The following is a 22,669-nucleotide window of genomic DNA, read 5'->3' on the forward strand; positions in this document are numbered from 1 at the left end:
TTTAATTTCTTTTGTTTTCAAGCTTTTTTCCTCACCGGCTTAGGGGGATTCTCCATGGGTTCTTTTCTGGTCAGAGCTTTTGCTAACCTTACTTAATGACCCTAGTTCAACCAAATACTTGGGCCATACAACAAATCCTCCGAGCGCGTCACCTACAATTGTGCTATCAATTGTAGGAATTGGTAGAGGTGCGTCTCTCACATAAGGTAATTGAATAGAGACGCATACATTTCCATCTCCAAGTGTGACACCATGGACGACATCGGTTGGGTAACTATCCATCCATGCCATCCCCATCACAACAATAATGAAATTGTTGTTCCCCTCCGCTGGAGCCAGAATAATGCACTTACTATCATCACTAAGGTTTGATGAGCAGGGCTCTGTGTGGTGTAGTATTATGGACAGTACAACTCTCCTTAACACTATGTCGTTGATCCAATGTTGAGATTTCCATTCCTTCTCCTACAGGTGCCGGGGTATGACCTTGGGATGATTGCATTGCTTCCCATCTAGCCTCCATTATTTTCACCCTCTTACGCAACATTACCAACTCCTCATCCCTTCTTGATCTGTCAGTGGAATGAAAATAAGTTAACTTTTTGACAAACTAGGATTGCCTATGAACACAGCTAGAGTGTTCTGGGTTTTCTAATAATATTGTAAGCACATCATCCGTCCTCTGAGATTGAAACTTTTTTTGGGACTCTTCTTCGGCATATTGGTCCTACAAAATTAACAATAAAAATATTATATGTTTGCTGGCATATTTCCCATTGATCCATCAAATATTAAAAAGAAAAGCAATAACTCACAATTAATTTACCGATCTCTTTGCATTCTAAAATTTTGTAAGTTCTGTCAATTTTTTTCGTATGAACTGCCATAAAGTTGCTTGATCCGACTTCCCAGTAGTGTTATGTATTTGCATATTCATTTAATTAAAAATATATTAAAGATTGTAATGCAAACAAAAAATAATTAATATCATTGAAAAAAAGTAATTGAAGACTTACATAATCTTCCTCCGCTTTCCTATATCCTCCACGAGCATTTCCATACGGGTACTTGTACGATTCTCTTCTCTTAGAGGCTTCTTCAGAAACAGCCTGTCGATCGCCACTAAGTCTTTACTCTACAAACTTCCTCCATTACTATAGGTAATTGAAGGGTAGTGTCTAACCTCTTTCTTTGAGAGTTCAAAGACTTGGAGACTATCCTTGAATGACTTCACAAACGTCATGAATAGGTTGGACCTAAAGTCTTGAGCCATCTTCGCAGCACATGTAAGCTCATATTTCTTTGTGGTCTCCAAAACCGTGAAACTTTGAAATATATGATGCCAAATTCGATGAGCCAAAACTTTATTTTCTTTTTGTCTCCAATCTTCTAGTTATTGGCATGTGTTCATGAGCCAAAACACCCACATAGCTTTGTAGTTGCTCATTATTCCCTGTTTTTTCATGGGGTTATTTTTTCATTAAATTTCACTTCAATTCTTTCTCCTTTTTCCCTCATTTTAGCAACTCTATGCATTATGGTTGACCTTCGTTTTCCATCATCATCCGAGTCAAATTTGGTCTTTTTCCTAAGTTCAAATTGATTTCCCCCATTGAAAGTGCCATCATCCCTGAATAACTCTCATGCGGTACTAACTTCTTCCTAAAACCAATCACGTCCCGCCATCTTTCTAAGAATTAACATATAAACAACATATATAGATTTAGTTTCATTCTTAATCATAAACTAAATAACTTAAAACTAACCTAATCAACATTGAATTAACCTAACCTAATAAACATATACAAAAAATGTACTAACTTAAACTAACCTAATCAACATTGAATTAAACTAACCTAATCAACATTGAATTAACCTAACCTAATTAATATATATAGATTTAGCTTCATTTTTAATCCTAACATAACTAACTTAAAACTTCTTAAATTATATACAAGAAATCACATTTGCATTCAAATAATATTAGAAACACAATTAATTTGTTATAATCCTAACAATCATATAATATTAAAAAAAAACCGTTGGTCTAACCTAATTGAACATAACATTCGTCAAATTTATAATGGGCATTATCATAAATTTCAAATTCAAAAAATATATTCACTGACCAAAAACGGTTTCTTGCTTGCTTGCGATGAGGGTGGCAGTTTGGTGATGACGGTGGCGGCTGGCGACGAAGCTTGGCTGTTTGGCGACGACGGTGGCGGCTAGGTAAGCAACGGAGAGAGAGACAAAGAGAGAGAATGGAGGAACAGAGAGAGAATCATGGTGGGAGAGAGAATGACGGTGGATGACGGCATCAAGTGTTCTGGGTTGGTTTGACTGTGACGGCAAATGGGAAGATAGAGAGAGATGCAAAGGTTTGAGGGTTTCCCTCAAAAGGAAGACAAATTCAAAAAAAAAAAAATGAAATTTTTGAATTTCCACACTCACGTTAGACGACGGTTTTTCATTAACTATCGTTTAGTAGTGTGCTAGATTAGACGACTATGGGACCGTCTAATATTTTGCCAGCTGGCTTGCGCTTTGGGCCATTACATTAATTAGAGACGTTAAATCCCTTATTTTGATAGTTGTTCTGTACCAAACCTTCTACTTTAATTTATTATTTAAAAAAACAGAAAAAAACCATATATAACGGACAACTGAAAACAAGATTAAGTGATGCCTTGTTTAAAATCATCTACAAATGAAACCAAATATTGGGGATCCGGACAGAGTAAAAGGGTGTACATGATCCACTTCGAATATTGATGGCATAAGCCTTTTTTCATTCTAAGATTGATAGTCACAACTCTGCACAAGTTATCAACTTCTGCAAATTTATCTCAAGACCCTAATTACACCTCCATTTCTTTCTGAGCAATTGCTTAATATTTAATTTTCATCAAACTACCAGGTTTAGACTCTTTTATTTTACTCGTTCTTAATGACCTTCTGCATCATCCAAATGGCACCGAGACATTTTAGAAACGTCAAGATCCCATCTTTTTGAGGTCTTAAACTTTCTACTTCAATGTAAAGAGGAAAACAGTCAACTTAAAATTCTTATGCGAATCCCATTGATGATCTCATCTTAGCTCCACGCCGAGTTTCATTGTTGTGTCGCCAAAGAAAGTCAAGAATGTGAGGTTTTGTCTGTGAGTGTTGAATATTCTTGAATCCCTTTTCGCATAAATCTTCAAAGAGAAAGTTTAAGCCATCAACAAGAAGTGGCACTTATTTTTAAAAAGTCGTGTTGAGCCAACTGATGCAGAAAACTAGGAAAAATCGAGTAAGGAGAAAGTGCATAAACCAATAGCTAGTTTGATGAAGATAAACAATTATATAACTGCTCATGAAGAAATCAAGGCCGTCGTCTTGGGGTTTTGGCCTGTTTTTTCAGAGCTTGCTAATTTGCGAGGTTGTAACTATTGATTCCTGTTTGGAATATTTATAAAGTAGAATATATGTACAATGTTTTGTAGTGTATATGTGTGTGTGTGTGTGTGTGTATATATATATATATATATATATATTTTTTTTTTTTTGCTATTGATGTATTGATGATATTGATGAAGGTAAAGACGGATTCACGTGGTATTGATGAAAATTGGTTTGGTATAATATGAAGGAAGCTTTTTATTGAGAGAAATTATATATGGCTTAGTTGATTTGTTTTCAGCTTATATTGCTTTAGCTAATTTGTTGCCAGCTTGCTTGATACAACTTACAACATAGCAATTTATAGGCATTGGAAGTCGATCAATAACTAGAGAACCGACTTCAACTTGTGGTTAATATCTTTTTTTCTAGAAAACTCTATAGATATTTTACCACTTCTTTCAACCTTTCTGGAATACTCTATTTTACATCACACGTTAACTTCATTTCCATGTAAATCTAGAGCTTTTCAAGGATTACCACAACCCCGGGGTGCCCCGGGGTGTCCCGGAGGTGTTCCGGAGGTCTCTCGGGTGTCTCTCGGATGCGTCTTTTGTGCTCAAGAGGGAAGGGATCTAATATGTAAAAATAGCCAAGTGTAATTGCTTGGTGCCTGCTTAAATTTGTTAGAGCAACTATCCAACATAGTGAAATTGATGACATGACCTTTTCAATTTTTATGAAGACCGGTCGATCATTTTTTATAAAATGTAGTCGTTCTTAATCATTCTGTTGTTATTTTATAAATTAAAATATTTAAAAAATTATTTTACTAATAAATCTTTCATGTTAAGTTATTTTTATAAAAAGCTAGTATCACTCTAACTGTCATAGTTTTGCTTCCACCAGTGAAGATATAAATCAGTGTTTCATGTAAGTTTATTTGTTGTTTATGTTAGATCATGTATTCTTTTATGGGCTCTGTACACATATAGCAAAATTAATTAAATAGTAGAGTTTAAATATAATTTTTTTAAAATATTATAAGAATAGTAAAATTTGATATCAATAAAATAATGATTATATCATTACATAGTACTAAACATGACATAATTATGATAATTATTATATTATTTTTGCCATATTTATAATATACATTCTAAAAGTTTTGGTAAATTTCAACTTAATGTATATGAAATTTTACCATGTAATATAGTTATCTCTTATTCTTTTTTTTTTTTTTTTGAAGAGATAGTTATGTCTTCTTTATTTCCTCCATATGGATTTCTCATTCCTTTTTTCTATTGAAGGATTTTGATGAAGTTCAGTTTATTTCGAGTGAAAGTGTATATCAACTATCTTAGAAGCTATTAATTCATGGTTTTACTTGCAAGAGCTGCATTCACTCGGAGAACCCATAAATTTTTTCGTTTGTAAAACATTATTTGTGCGTTCGTGTAATACTCATTTATCTAAACATAACACAATAAAACATAATCTACCATAACTGGCATTAATGTTACCATGTTACAGAGAAAAATTACAAATTCAAACAAAAATGTTACATGTGACGTACCATACGATTATCAAACTTAAGACTAACTATACATAAATGTATATTTTACAGGAGTTTCTCCGATAGTCACAGTTTTTGACCTTAAAATCTAATCAAAATCATATCAGATTAAAAAAATACATAAAATAGATATATTTTAATATATATTTAACGATTGAAAAATAAAAAATGACGTGTAATCTATTTTTACATAGACTATTAGAGAAAGTCTCATGTTTTATTCCTTATTTGAGCACCGACTGATTTAACTGGGATGTGCTCAAGTATTAATACGGATTCCTCTTTTTATTTTTATTTTTATTTATTTATTTATTTTTGGGTGGTTGGGGGGAAGCAAACGTTTATCACGCACAACTTTATGCATTCCTTCTCATGTTCCAATTTCGTATATGTCCTTGAACATTGAAACCGAATACGCAATACGTAATAAAGTAAAAAATTATTGCGCAATTTGGAACAATGCAAACCGCGAGGTCGATAATTGGTGAAGTACATATGAAAAATCATATAATTGGCGGCTTAGTTTGGATTCTATGCATTTTCACAAAGCTATGATAATTACATACATTTTACTTAGATATGTACGACCTTCCAATATTGATAATAATAGCATGTACTTTTGTAAAGATATCGTCTTCTAGGTGTTCTTTTGTTGAGGAAAAACAAAAGGACATAAAGTTACCTACCTACCGATTGAGGACATGATAAATTCGATAATATCAAGAAAAACGTTTTCGACCAAAAGAAAAGGAAAAAGGAGAAAATTAATGGATGGAAATTAAATGCACTCTAATCATTATTAACTAGCAAAAAAAAAAAAAAAAAAAAACTCAACCATTATATTTGACCTCAAGATCTAACTCTTCATTATAGTACAATATTGTTTGCCAACAAAGTGTATATTTAATAAATAACGAGAGTTTTCAATTTGTAGTGTCGGCGTTGAAAAAGAAATTAATGGCAATCGGTATTTCTTTTGATAGAAACGATCGTACTGATCATGAGTAGATTTTGCCATGTATATGGGAAACATTATAAAAGGCGCAGAAAAGAAAATATACCAAGACGGGAAAATATTGCTTTGTGTTATGAATAGTAGTCCTTCATCTTAGTTAAAATTATTATGCAAGTTAGTTAATGTCATGATCGAGAAATTTGTCGAAAAAATTATTGTATAAGATACAATTTTCTGAAATTTTATGTATTATAAATATGAATACTTTTATAATTAGTATTTTTTGATATTGATATTGAATAACAAAGTATAAGTTAAAAGTCAGAAATTTATGAACTATAGTACATTTACTGAATTTTGAACTGTAATTAAGAAAGAGGCACATAACGCCGTGTTATTCTCACAAGAGGATAAAAATATGAATATTAAGTTTAAGAAATGAAAAAGAATTGAAAAACATTAATTCTAAGGTTTTAGAAATAATCGGAATGAAGAATGAATGAAAAAGGAGTTCGGAAGGCCGAACCGAGAAAATTAAGACTTTCGACCGACTAGGGTTGACTGAGTCAAAATTTGTTGGCCAAGAGTTGACCAATAGGTCACTCTTGAAAAGTTAGTCAATGTTGAGTAAAGTTGACAAAGTTGACCAACTATCCAAAAAACGCAAATAAAACGCGCACCGGATAAGAATTAAATTGAACTGAAATAAGATAGTTATTAAAAATGAATGGTTGGGATTTAAGGTGATTAAATGGATGGAGGGCTGAGATTAGGACACCTAGAAAGAGAGGATATGGCCAGCCAAGACTTAGGGGACAAGCCAAATAGATATTTTGAAATTTTTGCAAAAAATACCCTAGAAAGTGTCAAAATTGTACCTAGGTCCCTCATTTCTTTTGTGAACGTTTTTAAAAGGAAAGAATACAACCAAAATGTTCATTTTCCATGCAAAAGAACCAGAGAACATTCAGACAAGAGAGAGAGAAAAAAAATTCCCCAAAGTGAGAAAAACAAGTTCAAATCGAAATCGGCAGAAAACTACCGTTGATTAGCGTCACCAGAGAGGTAGTACCATTTCCTCTTTCGACCCAAGTTCGTGTTGCGGTGCTTAAACCATCGAGGAAGTTTTATAGTTGACACTCTTCCGAGTGACCATAATCAGGGAGCCTAATTAGCAATTTTTTTTTTATCTCTCCCAAGCACTATAAAACGAGTCCGTGTCTCGTTGAGCAAAACTTAAGAGGATTATTTGATCAAAGATCTCCAAATACCTCTTAAAACAAACAAACACTTAAAAGGAAAAATTAAAACAGAGAAAACAAAATAAAAACTACATAAACAATCTAATTAAATACAAAGAAAAGTGAAGAAGCAAAATAAATAAAAAAAGTAAAGAAACGCCTAAATTAAAATCGAGCTACTTACTCGCAATATTAGCAGCAATCTAAAACGCCAATCCCCAATACGGCGCCAAAAACTTGTTCCCCCGCAAGTGTACGGTGTCAAGTTTTGATAGTATAAGGCGAGTGAGTATTAAATTGCCGCTAAGTACCATGATTATCATAATTCAACTTCATCTAGGTAACCGAACTCAATGAAATAAAAAGAGAACTAGAACACATATAAATACAAAAATAAAATAAAACATGAAAACTTCTATACACAAATGTACTAGGGACTTGACCTCACCTTATAATTCCTATGTTCCTTCTATCAAGCCAATGCTAGCCAATTCCACTCAATTCATTAATCAAGGGACCTAATCTAACCTCTCTACCTTTCCCGAGCGTCAAACGAAGTCATATGCATGAATACCCGAATCAATATTCCTGTCTATCCCATTTATTCATAGTCATTAAGTTTAGTCCTTAAATTAGAACTCAAATGTCGATCACCTCCCGGCCTCACAAGAATTGAAATCCTAGTTGATAATCAAGGTCTTGATCACCTATCGGTCTCACAATATCCTAGAAACTCAATGAGATTATCTAAGTGTTGATCTCCTCACGGACTCACAATAACATAGACTAGGTTTCCCAATTCCGGACTATGAAATCAATCTCTCCCTAGCATCAAAATCACAATATAAAATTATATAACTCATTGGCCACACAAATTAGAAACATTAAGCATAGAGAAACATAAATAAATTAAAATGGAATTTATCTAACAATTGACAAGATAATTAAAACATGGTTCAAATAAAGCTACATCAAGCTCTAGAATATGAAATCTAGCTCAACATAGAGATATCCATAACCAAAACCACAATTTCAAGAACAAAAACTAATAAACTATAAAGAAAAGGGAGAAGGAAGTGAAAACTCTTGTGGCGATGAACTTCAAGTCTTCAAATCTTCAAGTATCTCTCCCAAACATTCTTCAAGAATCTCCAACTCCAAGCGTCTCTCTCTAGGAAGTTTTGTGCCTCTCATCTTCTCCAAGTTGGGAAGTGGGATTTCTTTTGCTTAAGTATGATTAAACATGGAGAAAACATCAGCCAAATGCATCCAAGGGTCCAAAATTGGCCATCTGTATTTATCAGCCAAACATTTCAGTGGCACGACCGCACTGCTAATTGCGTGCCCACACGCCTAGTATTATGCGGTGCATGAGGTGTGGCATGGGTGTGCCACCTACAGGTGGTTTTGCCTAAGAGTGCCCTGTGCGGCCTGGAGTGCTTTCTACTCCAATTTTTGACTCCAAAATGCCACGAAGTTCGTTTTATTAGTTTTCCTACAAAATAACACCATAAACACATTAAACTAACAAATGTGCTTGAAGACTCACAAATATTTGAACTAAAAAATTCTTGACATGTCGGTAAATAACCTCCTCATCATGAACCGTCATTGTTGCCTCTTGATCCTTACACAAAGCAATGTGAACTAGAGGTGCAAAAGATTATGCACTTATAAAACTTAGCAAATCAATTACTAGATGCATTCACTGATATAAAAAGGGTGATTAAATCATATGTACTAGTTGCAAATGCTCCCGCACGTATTTAAATCCTAAAAGGACAATCTAAAAATGAATTCATTAATATGTCTAAAACACGCTTAAAGTGTGGTAGACCTATCGGTTCCAAAGACAATAATCCTCGGAAAAGGAAGGGAGCAAATGAGCATAATGACCCCGATTTGGAGGAAAGTGTTCTAGGAGAAACACAAAATAATACAAACAAAAAGATTCTTGATATTGTAGAAAATTTTAAAGGTTTTGAGAATAGTGAGATCTCTATTGACTATATCAATATAAAAGGATTATGAAATCGAAATAAAATTGAAAATATTGATGAAATATTTTCTTACTCTATGGCACGTGAAATTATTAACGAAACTGAGGATCTTGAAGCAAGATCCGTTTCTGAATGCCAAAATAGACACGATTGGATCAAATGGAAAAATGCTATACAGGTTGAGTTAAATTTGCTTAATAAGCATAAAGTTTTTAGACCTATTGTCTTAACGTCTGAAGCCGTGAGACATGTGGGATACAAATGGATTTTTGTACAAAAACGCAATGAGAAAAATGAAACTGTAAGGTATAAAGCTCGACTTGTAACACAAGGTTTTTCACAAAGACCTGGGATTGACTATGAGGAAACGTATTCTCGTGTAATGGATGCAATTACGTTCATATATTTAATCAGTCTAACAGTTTCTGAAAATTTAGAGATGCGTCTTATGGATGTTATTATAGCTTATTTACACGGATCACTTGATAGTGATATTTATATGAAAATTCTTGAAGGATTTAAAATGTCTGAAGCACTAAATTCGACACCTAAAGATATATGTTCGATTAAGCTACAAATATCATTATATAGGTTGAAGCAATCCGGATGCATGTGGTGTAATCGCTTAAGTGAATATTTGTCAAAAGAAGGAAATGTGAATAATCTCATATTCCTATGTGTTTTTATTAAGAGAACAACATCTGGCTTTGTTATATTCACTATCTATGTCGATGATTTGAACATCATTGAAACTCATAAAGAAATTCAAAAAGCTTGGATATACTTAAAAGATGAATTTGCAATGAAAGACGTTGAAAAAACGAAATATTGTATTGGTTTGCAGATTGAGCACCATCAAAGTAGAATATTTGTGCATCAATCAAACTATACTAAAAAGGTCTTAAAACGCTTTAATATGGATAAAGCAAACCCTTTAAGTACTCCAATGATTGTTAAATCACTTAATGTTGAAAAGGATCCATTTCGCCCTTGCGAAGGTAATAAAAAGGTCCTCAGTCCAGAAGTACCATATTTAAGTACAATAGGAGCTCGTATGTATCTTACTAATTGTTCCTGACCAGATAGCTTTTTCTACTAATCTATTAGCAAGATTTAACTTATCTCCGACACGAAGACATTAGAACTGAATTAAGCATATATTCCGTTATCTTTAAGGAACTTTGATTTGAGATTATTTTATCCTAAAGGATCAAAACAAGGGATGATTAGTTTTGCAGATGCAGGATATTTATCAGATCCACATAAAGCCAGGTCTCAAATTGGATACGTATTCACATGTGGAGTTATTGCTGTTTCATGGTGTTCACAAAAGCAAACACTTGTTGCCACTTTTTCTAGTCATGCCAAAGTTATTGCGCTCTATGAAGCAAATCGAGAATGTGTATGACTGAGGTCTATGACTCAACATAGCCAAAAAAACTTGTAGACTATATATTAGTAAAGATCCAACAGTATTATTTGAAGACAATACAACATGTGTAGCTCAAATAAAGGAAGGTCGCATCAAAAGCGACAGAACGAAACACATACCTCAGAAGTTCTTCTCATACTCCCAAGAGCTTGAAAAGAATAAAGATATTGATATTCAATACATTCGATCAAGTGACAATGCAGCAGATCTTTTTACAAAGGCATTTCCCACCACAACATTCAGAAAGTATATCCACAATATCAGGATGCGTTATCTGTGAGATTTATGAGGAAGGTTTAGACATGTCAACTTGAGAGGGAGTTTAAGTGGCTGTACTCTTTTTTTCTTATTATGGTTTTATCCCTCTGAGTTTTCCTGATAAGGTTTTTAACGAGTTAACATAAACACATATAGATAAATAATGTACTCTTTTTCTCTTTGCTATGGTTTTTGTCCCACTGGGTTTCTCCTAGCAATGTTTTAAATGAGGCATCATGAATGGTGGGCATCTAAAGGGGAGTGTTATGAATAGTGGCTGTCCACCTCACTCCAAGTTACTATATAAGTCAGTCAAAGTTATTGTTCATGTTAGAATCTTAATGTGCTAATAGTAACTGTAAATAGAGCTCTAAGATTCTTTATTTTATATATCTTCACAAGATTAATGAAACTCTCTCTAAAGTTTTTCTTCTTCGTTTTACATTTTCTTAGTTTTGATACCACTTTGCGACTTGTAAAAGAAAAGAAAAGAAAAGAAAAGAAAAGAAAGCACACCAAAACGATATATTGCATTGTGGGAAACCTCACACAAATACACACACATACCAAAAATGCTATTAATCACTAGCAATAGCGTTTTGTGGAGCGCTAAGACATCGAACGCTATTAAAAATCCTAAGAAAACATAGCGTTCTAAGAGAGTTATGGAAAGCGAAATAGAATTGAGGTATTATAGCGTTTGGACAAGTTATTTTCAATCTCTTACAGCTATTTAGCATGGCTACGATACAGATTAATAGCTTTTTTTCCTTGTCATGTTCATACTCTTGTAGCTTTTTAAAATTATTATTGATATCCTTTTGAATTCATTCAAATAGATGGTGATTCCGAGCAACATCTTATATCTAAATAGGAACATTCAAATTAAAACATAAAAACATTCAACATATCAATTGTTATCAATATCTATCAAGTTGGCAATAAAATTACGTCTACAACATAATTCATACAATGTCCAAAACCTTAACATTCAAAACAAGTAAAGAAAACAAAAGAATAGCTGGAGATATCAAAGTATCCAAAACGTCTAACTAAGGGAAATGGTGAAGTAAATCCTTTCATCTTGACAAAATATTTCAACAAAAAAGCCATATCCACTGTTTAACCTGTAAGAAAGTGATCCACTATCAAAACAATAATCAAACTCAGCTAAAACTTCCACCATTTAATCTATAAATAAAGCAAGGACTAATTACACCATTAACAACTACATAGCCACATCCACATATGTTTTGCAGTGAGTTAGAGAAAACATGGCTTCAATGATGCACTAGGCAAAAATTTAATGTCAAACTTATAAAACAGAGAGTATCTTACATGTATTGTTATGTAGATAGTTGGAGAAAACATGAGTCTTCATTGCCTACATTTAAACCCGAAGAAGAAAGAAAGGAAAGAACCTGGTGACGACTCCTGTATAAAATCGTTCAACAAAGCAAAGCAAAACAAAATAGCAAAGAATTTCATTAATCACAGCAAGAAATTCATTATCACAACAAAGGATTTAGTAAGGGACCCAATTAACAAAAAGAATCCAAAAGTACATAAGCAAAGAGTAGTACAGAGGGATCTTAAAAAACGATAAAGATAAAAGTCTCTAAAGAACCTTAACAAATAAATATCAGTCGTATGCAACATATAAAGCACAAGTCCAAATACCAAAAAAAAGGGGGGAAAAACAAATGGTTTCGTGTGATGATAAAGCTTACCTTAGCCACACTCCTATTCTCGTGAGTCCAGATTCCAAAGATCATATATACATCTCCATGGGTGTATACAACACATAAGGCTGTATAAGACAGCTCATCAACAACACTTCTGTTAAAGGCTGTATAAGAAAGTCCAAAGACCTTTAGCTTCAAAGCTCAACAATATAAAAGAGTAACCAAAACGTCTTAAAATCCCTAACTTTATAATTGGTTTTATCTTGATTATTATGCTTGTACATAAAAGACCTTACTAAGGGAGCAAATTCAATATTATGAATGAATGGAACAATCAACAGAATTTAACTCCAAGTGAGCTATGGATGCATAATATTAGCCCAAAAGTAAGAATGGCATAATAGTAACACCATTTTTTTTATCAACTTAAGCAAAATATAAGAATAGAAAACTTCATTAAACCTGAGGCAAATGACGACTAGCTTCCGTTTCTTGTTCCGGTCCAACAATGGGGACATTATCCTGCCTTTTTCCTGCCGTGGAAGGACTTCAGCCAGTAGTCTTCACTCAATAGAAGACTAAATGACAAGAGACCCAAATGCCAATAAGCAACTAGTTAAGTATAGACTACTTTTGACTCTAATTACACCATCACAGAATTAAAATCAAACAAGAGCTAACAAAGTAATAAACTGCCAACATAGCTTCAAAAAGAATACTCCTACAAGTACAAATAAATCAATCAACTGATAATCAAATCTAGAATTCATTCCCTTTCGGCTTTACCTTGGAGGAAATCATCTAGGCCATGGCAATCTTAGCAAGCTTAGCCTTGAAAGAAGGATCAAGATCCTTCTTGTCCAACGCCCGAACTCCAAATGCCATTACTTGAAAAACACCAGCCATGTTCCCAAAGCGCTAAAAAAATCAAAAATGGAGGAAAAAAAGAAAAAACAATCAACGACAAGAGAAGAACAGGAAATGAAGAGAAAACTAAACCCAAATTCCATAGACCAGAAAATCACCCGACGTCCTCCTCATGAAACCGCCGAGCAACAGTCAAGAACCAGAAGCGGATTCCTAGAATCGAAAAAACTCCATTAATTAATTCCAAAACTTCAGAATTCACTGTAATCATGCGTAATTATAATGTATATGAAAAAATATATAGAGAGAGTACAGAGCGGTGATTTCCTCGAGAGAAGCCATCGAGGCCACTCTGACCACGGGAGATTCATCGGCAAGAGAAGAAACCAGAACCTGTACGGCCTCTGAGAACAGCGAATTCGAACACGAACGAACAATTCAGAGATCAAATGGCGGTGGAAGAAAACTGGAAGCGAAAATGCAGTACACGAATTCAACAGTAGTACAATTCATCGAATTTAACAGCTCTACACCTTTGGGAGTGAAAATGCAGTACACAAAATTTCTAAATAAAATAGAGAAATGGAGAACAGAGAGAGAGTAAAATGTGAACCTCTTTGGGTAACGGAGCTTGGCGTAGGAAGAGAGCTTCACGGGCCTTTGATCTTCCTTCCACGACCTAATCTTCACAAAATCATGTCGAGGCTGGCTCAGAGCATCTTCCTTCCACGACCTAATATTCACAAAATCACGTCAACAAAAAGAGAACCAAAAGGGGGCGAATGACCGAGCGGGAAACGTAAAATTTGGGGGCAAAATTTCAGAAATGGAGAACATACAAAGATAGAGAAATGTGAACCTCCTTGGGTAACCGAGCTTCGCGTAGGAGGACAGCTTCACGTGCCTTCGATCTGCCTTCCACGACCCAGTCTATTTCAAAATCACGTCGAGGCCGGAATCAGAGCATAACCTTCCGGTCAAGCAAAGCAAATCAATTTGGACATCAGAGCATAACGGGGAAATTTTGGAATTTGGGGGAAAGAGAGGAATGAGTGAGGTGGAATCGAGTGAGTTTTCTTTTTTCCTTGGCCGGGTAAATGCTTCTTTGTCAGAATAGGAGAAGTGGGAATTTAGGACTTCTTTTTGTTCCTTGTTCATATGGGACTCGGAAAGACTGGCAATGGAGGCTCATCGGCGGCGAGATTGAGCGACGGGAACGATAGAGAGGAAGCAGTTGAGGCCTCTAGTCTAGAGTGGGGAAGCTTTTGTTCGTATGGGAATTTGAGCAGCAAGCAGAGCCAAAAAAAAAGGGGAGGGGGGAACGAAGCGGCGGAAATTTAGGGTCCGTTTAGTTCGGTGACTCGAGTTTTTAATTTGAGTTGAGATGTGATTTTATATGAGAGTTTTTTACTACAGTAAAAAAATTAAATGTGATTGTTTATGAGAACTTTTTACTGTAGTAAAATTCAAATTCTAAACTCAAATTAGCGAAATGAAGGGACCTTAAAAATTTGGAGAAACAATTTTTCCACTGCCCAGTCATTCTAAAAATATATATACAATAAACCAGTTAAAATTTTATTAACTTATATATATATACATATTATAACTATTTTGAAACGTTATTATATATAGCCGAAAAAATGTTTAATAGCGTTTTTTTAAAAACGCTATAATTAACAGTTATAAAAAGCTTGTTTTGTTGTATATTTATATCATCTCCTATATTGTATTTATTTCGGTTTAAAACGATAGAGGTCTCTGAACTTTACATATATGTTATCTCAATTTGACCTTCCATTAAGATTAGGTACAGTTCACCAATCCAACTAAACTAATTAATTAAACAGATCATATTATAGCAAATCAAAACTAAAACCAAATCTTAGTAATATGTTTGGTTTGGTTTTAAATTTTACCCTGAAAACCAAACAAAACCAAAACAAAAACAACTATATATATTTTATAAGATTATATAAATAATATATGAAAATAGAATTACTAAAATATTATATAGATGTATGTCTCAAGGATAGAGTTGCAATTTGCGGGCTTTATCTTTGTTTAACATGGAACCTCACTTACTGGCTACCCTCCTTGTCGCCTTTGCCCCGCCGTTGCACACCCACTCATTCTTTAACTCTGATTTTTTGATATGTTTTATTTTAGTTATGGATTGGATACTTGATTCTTTGAGTTATTTATGTTTATGATTGGAAAACAGATGAACGTTTACCATAAAAACTTTTGGTTCTAATTATAGGGATTCTTCTAATTATACTTGAGAGCATGTTGATGGATATTGTTTCATACCTATTAAAAATAGAAATCAAATTAGCTATAACCAATTTGGTTTTCTTTAGATTTGGCTCATTAAAGAGCTTGGTTTGATTTGAGAATCTCTAAGCCAATTAACATTTTGTTTGATTTGTATTTCACGTGTTTGATTTGGTATGGTTTCACACCTATTATAAAGTACTTCTTAATGGAGCTTGTTGGTACCCGTTGAGTCTTATATCACATTTAATATACAATTCGATGATGAAATGAAAGTAAAACGTGCAAGAAAAAAGCGAGACAAGAGAATTGGTATTGCAATTTGGTAACCACCTGCTCTGCGGGGCTACGCCCAAATGATGAACAATCTACTAAGAACTCAATTTACAACTTAGTTGGACTTAAACTGCTTAAGACTCCCTCTCAAGACTAGACGATTATGAAATTGTAATTTTCTAATACACTTGATTAGCGAGATCCCCTCGAATTACAATGTTGAAATCCCTTCAACTAATTTTCTCTTCCAAAAAACTCTAAAACCCTTCTCCTAAAGAATTATGAAATATACAAGTGTTTACAAAATGATTTGACTCTTTGTAATTATGAGGCTCTCAAAGTGTGCTGAGACCATGGAGAGACTTCAATTAAATAGACAAAATAGTACAGCTGTTGAAATCTTCAAAGTAATTTGCTGCACTCAGTCTGTTGCAGATTCTGTTGCAATAATCACTGCAACAGAGCTGTCAAAACTGATATGTAAATCAATCACGCTGATTCTTGAAATCTTTCCATAAATGGTATATGAACCTGGACGTGTTCCTTTAATCAAGAGAAATTCATCCAGTGGCTAAAACTCATCCAAATATAAATCATCTCATCAATCACCAATTAACTAAATTTGGATTAAAAGTTGGCTTTCAAAATAAATAACGTTATGCAGTTTTCATATCAGCAAAATCCTTTCTAAATGATGATATCCAGCTACCAATCCTATCTCATTTAGATCAATCAATCAAACACTCCTAAAATAGTACCAATCATTAAATAATAATCAATCCGAGAATGTTAAGGAAAATATGCAAGATTCTAGGAATGATTGATCATTGACTTTTGTATATATTATTGCTTCGATACTTTCCTTGTAATATAGGATAGCATAGGAAACTTACCATACTGAACAGATTCTTAGGCTCTGAATAGTTTCTCCTTCTTGTATAAATATATCCCTTACAGCTTAATGAAATAAAGTTTTCAGCACAAACCAACTTATTATGGTATCAGAGAAGTAAAATACATCTCGCACAGTAACCCAACCAAAACAAAACAAACCTAGCCGTCACACCTTTCACCATCTGTTCTCATGGCGAAAAATGACGAGACAACATCGAAGCAACTGGAGGAGTCCAAACTTCAAATGAACATGTTCGAAGATCTAAGCAACCCCCTCTACCTTCATCATTCGGATAAACCAGGCTTGGTCCTTGTGACTCAAACACTGACGCAAGAAAACTATCCTGTTTGGAGCCATTCCATGCTCATGGCTCTCACCACCAAAAACAAAGACGGTCTCATCGACGGTACCATTATCAAACCAGTCCCCGGATCCGCAGCGGAGATCAAACAGTGGGCTCACTGCAATCTTCTTGTTAAGGTATGGATTCTCAATACCATTTCACCCAACATTGCACAAAGCATAATGTACAATGATAGTGCCTTTACGCTTTGGAATGAATTGAAGGAGCGGTTTTCTCAAACAAACAGTGTAGATCTTTTTCATGTTGATCAAGAGATTCAACGTTGTGTACATGAAGGTATGAGCATCAATGAATACTACACCAAACTGAAGGGCTTGTGGGATAAACGAGATGTTTTATATCCTCTCTCACCTTGTGATGGTGACATAGCGAAGAAGTTGCAAGATTACCAACAGAGGGAGCGAACCATAAAGTTCCCATGAGACTTGATGGAGTCTATGCAACAGCTCGTGGACAGATCTTACTCATTGAGCCCTTACCTCCTGCCAACAAGGTATTCTCTCTTATTGTTCAAGACGAAAAACAAAGGGCTGTTTCTTCACAAGTGATTGGAAAAGCACCAGATGCTGCTGCATTTGCTGTAAAAAATGGGTCACAAAGGCATAACAGGAATCATCTTTCGAAGAATGCTCACCTCAAGCGTGACCGCTGCAATATCATAGGACACTCCACAGAAAACTGTCGAGCCCATCTCAAGTGTGATTACTGCGGTTACAAAGGTCACACTATTGATGTTTGTCGCAAACTAAAGAGGGCTACCACTCTTGGAGATAAAAGAGAAAATTCAAACCTGCTTCCTAAAGCACACTATTCTGAATTCAAACCAAATAAGGCTGAAGCATCATCATCCCCACCTTACAGTCTTACGGCAGAACAATATCATGATTTACTTGCTCTTATTGATCAAACCGAGCCAGACAGCATGGCAAATCAAGTGAGTTCAGCCTCAACGGTTAGAAATCTTTTAGGTACTACATTTTGTGTGAATTTATCTTCATAAACTTAGTGGATTTTTGATATAGGAGCAACCGATCACATGGTCTGCTCATCCAAACTTATGACCACCAGCACGACCGTTACCAATCGCTATGTGCATCTACCAGACCATGCTCTTGCCCGTATAACACATATAGGCACCATATGTTTTTCCGATAAACTCATACTTCATGACGTGTTATGTGTTCCATCTTTCAAATTAAATTTGATATCAGTAGCAGCGCTCACTAAGTCTTCCTCTTGCTATGCCACGTTCACTAACAATCTTTGTTTTGTTTAGGACCAACATTCGGGGAAGGCGATTGGGACGGGAACTGAGCGGAAAGGACTCTACTACTTGGATATTCAGAAGAATGCTGGGTGTTTCTCCGTTTTAGCCATCGTTTCCACCCATCCTCATCTTTGGCATCAACGTCTAGGTCATATTTCTAATAAAAGTCTGAAAGCTGTGTCTTTGCTTAATAAAAGAGTACAATTCTGTTCCATTCATGATTGCTCAATTTGTCCTCTTGCCAAACAAACTCGCAAGCCTTTTCCTTTAAGTTCTATCAATACAAAAGCACTTTTTGAATTGATTCATGTTGATATTTGGGGAGGTTATCAGGTTCCTACAATCAATGGGGCAAAGTATTTTCTCACCAAAGTTGATTTTTCACGATGTACATGGGTTTATCTATTACACACAAAATCTGAAGCGCGTGACTTTCTCATCACTTTCATCAATTTTGTCAAAACACAATTTGCAACTCGTGTAAAAATTATTCGCAGTGACAATGGACATGAATTTGATAGTGCCCAAGTTTTCTTTGACAAAGGTATATTCCACCACACTAGTTGCATTTTTACTCCACAGCAAAATGGAGTTGTCAAATGCAAACACCATCACCTTCTTAATGTGGCCCGTGCGTTACTTTTTCAAGCTAATCTTCCTAAACCATTTTGGGGAGATGCCCTTCTCACTGCAACCTACCTTATCAATCGTACACCCACTCATGTGCTTAAAGGTAAAACGCCATATGAAGTTCTTTTCCATAAACCGCCTACTTATGAACATCTACGAGTTTTTGGATGATTATGTTTTGCATCTAGTCATCACCTTCGCCCTAGTAAATTTGATGCCTGATCTATTCGTTGTCTTTTTCTTGGCTATCCATATGGCACAAAAGGATATCGGGTTTATGATTTAGCAACAGGAAAAATTTTCATCTCTCGTGACGTAATCTTCCATAAGCACATTTCACTTTACCTACCATGTTTACACCTATGCTTTCTCAATCACCTGCCATTGGTTATGATGATACATGGCCTAGTTTTGAGCACTCCACTACACAAGATCATGTTCCATCGCCCCAACCACCTCCAATATTACCCGCTGCTCTACTTTCTTCACCACTTCCTTCAACCAATATTGAAGCCGAACTAAACATCACCTCACCTCCAACAGATTCATTAAATATTTCAAGCTCTTCTTCTTCTTCTTCACCACAGCAACGCCTCACATCACCACCCGAAACACGACTCTGACGAACTACTTATGCACCCAGCTATCTTCAACAATACCATGTCGAAGCTTCCTTGCCATCTCATTCCCTTCCCTCGTCTCACTCGGTGTTGGCTGACGACAAAGGTATACCTCATCCTTTATCTCAAGTTGTTACTTACGACAGACTTTCACCTGCGCATAGAGTTTTTGCTACTTCTATTTCAGCTGTCAAGGAGCCAACATCTTATGCACAAGCTACTCAGGATCCTAAGTGGCGACATGCTATGGAAGAAGAACTTAGTGCTCTCAAAGCTAATGGTACCTGGTCCTTACAGCCACTTCCGCCACATAAGAAGCCTATTGGTTGTAAATGGGTTTACAAAATCAAATTTAAACTTGATGGCACAATTGATCGCTACAAAGCCCGTTTGGTGGCAAAGGGTTACAGCCAAGTTGAAGGTTTTGATTACCGGGAAAATTTTGCTCCCGTTGCCAAGCTTGTCACCGTCCGAGTTCTCCTTGCAGTAGCTGCTTCTCAGAATTGGCACCTTTGCCAACTTGATGTCAATAATGCTTTTCTTCATGGTGATCTTGAAGAGGATGTTTATATGTCTTTACCTCCCGGCTTCGGACAAAAGGGGGAGACATGAGTATGCAAGCTACACAAGTCTTTGTATGGCCTTAAGCAAGCTTCTCGTCAATGGTTCATCAAGTTGTCTACAGCCCTCCAAGATGCTGGATTCCATCATTCTAAATCCGATTACTCCTTATTCGTCCGAACCCATGGTAACTCATTCACTGCTCTTGTAGTTTATGTGGATGACATTATTTTGTCCAGAAACGACTTACAAGACATTGAGGAAATAAAAGTTCACCTCACGCGACAATTCAAGTTGAAAGACCTCGGTGAGTTAAAATACTTTTTGGGAATAGAAATAGCATGGTCAAAGAAGGGAATTGCACTTTCACAACGAAAATATGCACTTGAGATTCTAGATGACGTGGGATACTTGGAAGCTAAGCCCGTTAATTCACCAATGGAACAAAACTTGTCACTTAGCAGAGATGAAGGTGAATACGTTAAGGATCCTTCTTCCTATCGTAGACTAGTTGGACAGTTGATATATTTGACCATCACACGGCCAGACTTAGTCTATGTCGTTCACATTCTCAGCCAATACATGGACAAGCCTCGCACCCCACATCTAGAAGCTGCTCATCGAGTATTACGATATCTTAAACAAACACCAGGACAAGGGATCTTTCTCTCTGCGGACAGTCTTATGCAATTAAATGCCTTTTGTGATGCCGATTGGGCTAGGTGTCGAGACACACGATGGTCAACCACGGGATATTGCATTTTTCTCGGGCACTCGCTAATCTCTTGGAAAACAAAGAAGTAAACCACGGTTTCACGATCAAGTGCGGAAGCAGAATATCGCTCGATGGCGTCAGCCTGTTGTGAGGTCACTTGGTTGCGGTATATTTTGAATGACCTGAAAATTAATCATTCACAACCAGTCAAACTATATTGTGACAATCAAGCAGCGCTTCACATTGCATCTAATCATGTGTTTCATGAGCGAACCAAACACATAGAGATAGACTGTCATCTTGTAAGGGAAAAGATTCAAGATGGAACAATCAAAACTTTCCATATATCTACATCAAAGCAGCCAGCAGACGTCTTCACCAAGTCATTGGGTCTTCCGCAATTTTCAAATTTACTTCGCAAGTTAGGAATGATTAACATCTATTCCAACTTGAGGGGGAGTGTCAAGGAAAATATGCAAGATTCTAGGAATGATTGATCATTGACTTTTGTATATATTATTGCTTCCATACTTTCCTTGTAATATAGGATAGCATATGAAACTTAATTACCATACTGAACAGATTCTTAGGCTCTGAATAGTTTCTCCTTCTTGTATAAATATATCCCTTACAGCTTAATGAAATAAAGTTTTCAGCACAAACCAACTTATTATGGTATCAGAGAAGTAAAATACATCTCGCACAGTAACCCAACCAAAACAAAACAAACCTAGCCGTCACACCTTTCACCATCTGTTCTCATGGCGAAAAATGACGAGACAACATCGAAGCAACTGGAGGAGTCCAAACTTCAAATGAACATGTTCGAAGATCTAAGCAACCCCCTCTACCTTCATCATTCGGATAAACCAGGCTTGGTCCTTGTGACTCAAACACTGACGCAAGAAAACTATCCTGTTTGGAGCCATTCCATGCTCATGGCTCTCACCACCAAAAACAAAGACGGTCTCATCGACGGTACCATTATCAAACCAGTCCCCGGATCCGCAGCGGAGATCAAACAGTGGGCTCACTGCAATCTTCTTGTTAAGGTATGGATTCTCAATACCATTTCACCCAACATTGCACAAAGCATAATGTACAATGATAGTGCCTTTACGCTTTGGAATGAATTGAAGGAGCGGTTTTCTCAAACAAACAGTGTAGATCTTTTTCATGTTGATCAAGAGATTCAACGTTGTGTACATGAAGGTATGAGCATCAATGAATACTACACCAAACTGAAGGGCTTGTGGGATAAACGAGATGTTTTATATCCTCTCTCACCTTGTGATGGTGACATAGCGAAGAAGTTGCAAGATTACCAACAGAGGGAGCGAACCATAAAGTTCCTCATGGGACTTGATGGAGTCTATGCAACAGCTCATGGACAGATCTTACTCATTGTGCCCTTACCTCCTGCCAACAAGGTATTCTCTCTTATTGTTCAAGACGAAAAATAAAGGGCTGTTTCTTCACAGGTGATAGGAAAAGCACCAGATGCTGCTGCATTTGCTGTCACAAAGCCAGAACAGGAATCATCTTTCGAAGAATGCTCACCTCAAGTGTGGCCGCTGCAATATCACACGACACTCCACAGAAAACTGTCGAGCCCATCTCAAGTGTGATTACTGCGGTTACAAAGGTCACACTATTGATGTTTGTC

General features: G+C 35.8%; 2 long non-coding RNA genes across 3 annotated transcripts; both read right to left on the bottom strand.

The window, feature by feature from the left end:
* Positions 1-11,872: 11,872 nt before the first annotated feature.
* LOC112091023 lies at positions 11,873-13,595 on the bottom strand. Its single transcript, XR_002901962.1, has 6 exons — positions 13,557-13,595; positions 13,318-13,449; positions 12,994-13,109; positions 12,577-12,695; positions 12,185-12,280; positions 11,873-11,973 (listed from the first exon to the last, which is right to left on the bottom strand). It is a non-coding gene; the product is annotated as an uncharacterized LOC112091023 (long non-coding RNA).
* Positions 13,596-13,675: 80 nt separating this feature from the next.
* On the bottom strand, positions 13,676-14,686 carry LOC112091022. Of its 2 annotated transcripts, none has more exons than XR_002901960.1 (3): positions 14,238-14,686; positions 14,012-14,131; positions 13,676-13,802 (listed from the first exon to the last, which is right to left on the bottom strand). It is a non-coding gene; the product is annotated as an uncharacterized LOC112091022 (long non-coding RNA). The 2 variants fall into 2 exon arrangements; XR_002901961.1 differs by lacking the exon at positions 13,676-13,802 and adding an exon at positions 13,854-13,864.
* Between the last annotated feature and the right edge of the window lie 7,983 nt (positions 14,687-22,669).

This window comes from Morus notabilis, unplaced genomic scaffold, assembly GCF_000414095.1.
Source record: "Morus notabilis unplaced genomic scaffold, ASM41409v2 Scaffold147, whole genome shotgun sequence".
NCBI classification, from domain to species: Eukaryota; Viridiplantae; Streptophyta; class Magnoliopsida; order Rosales; family Moraceae; genus Morus; species Morus notabilis.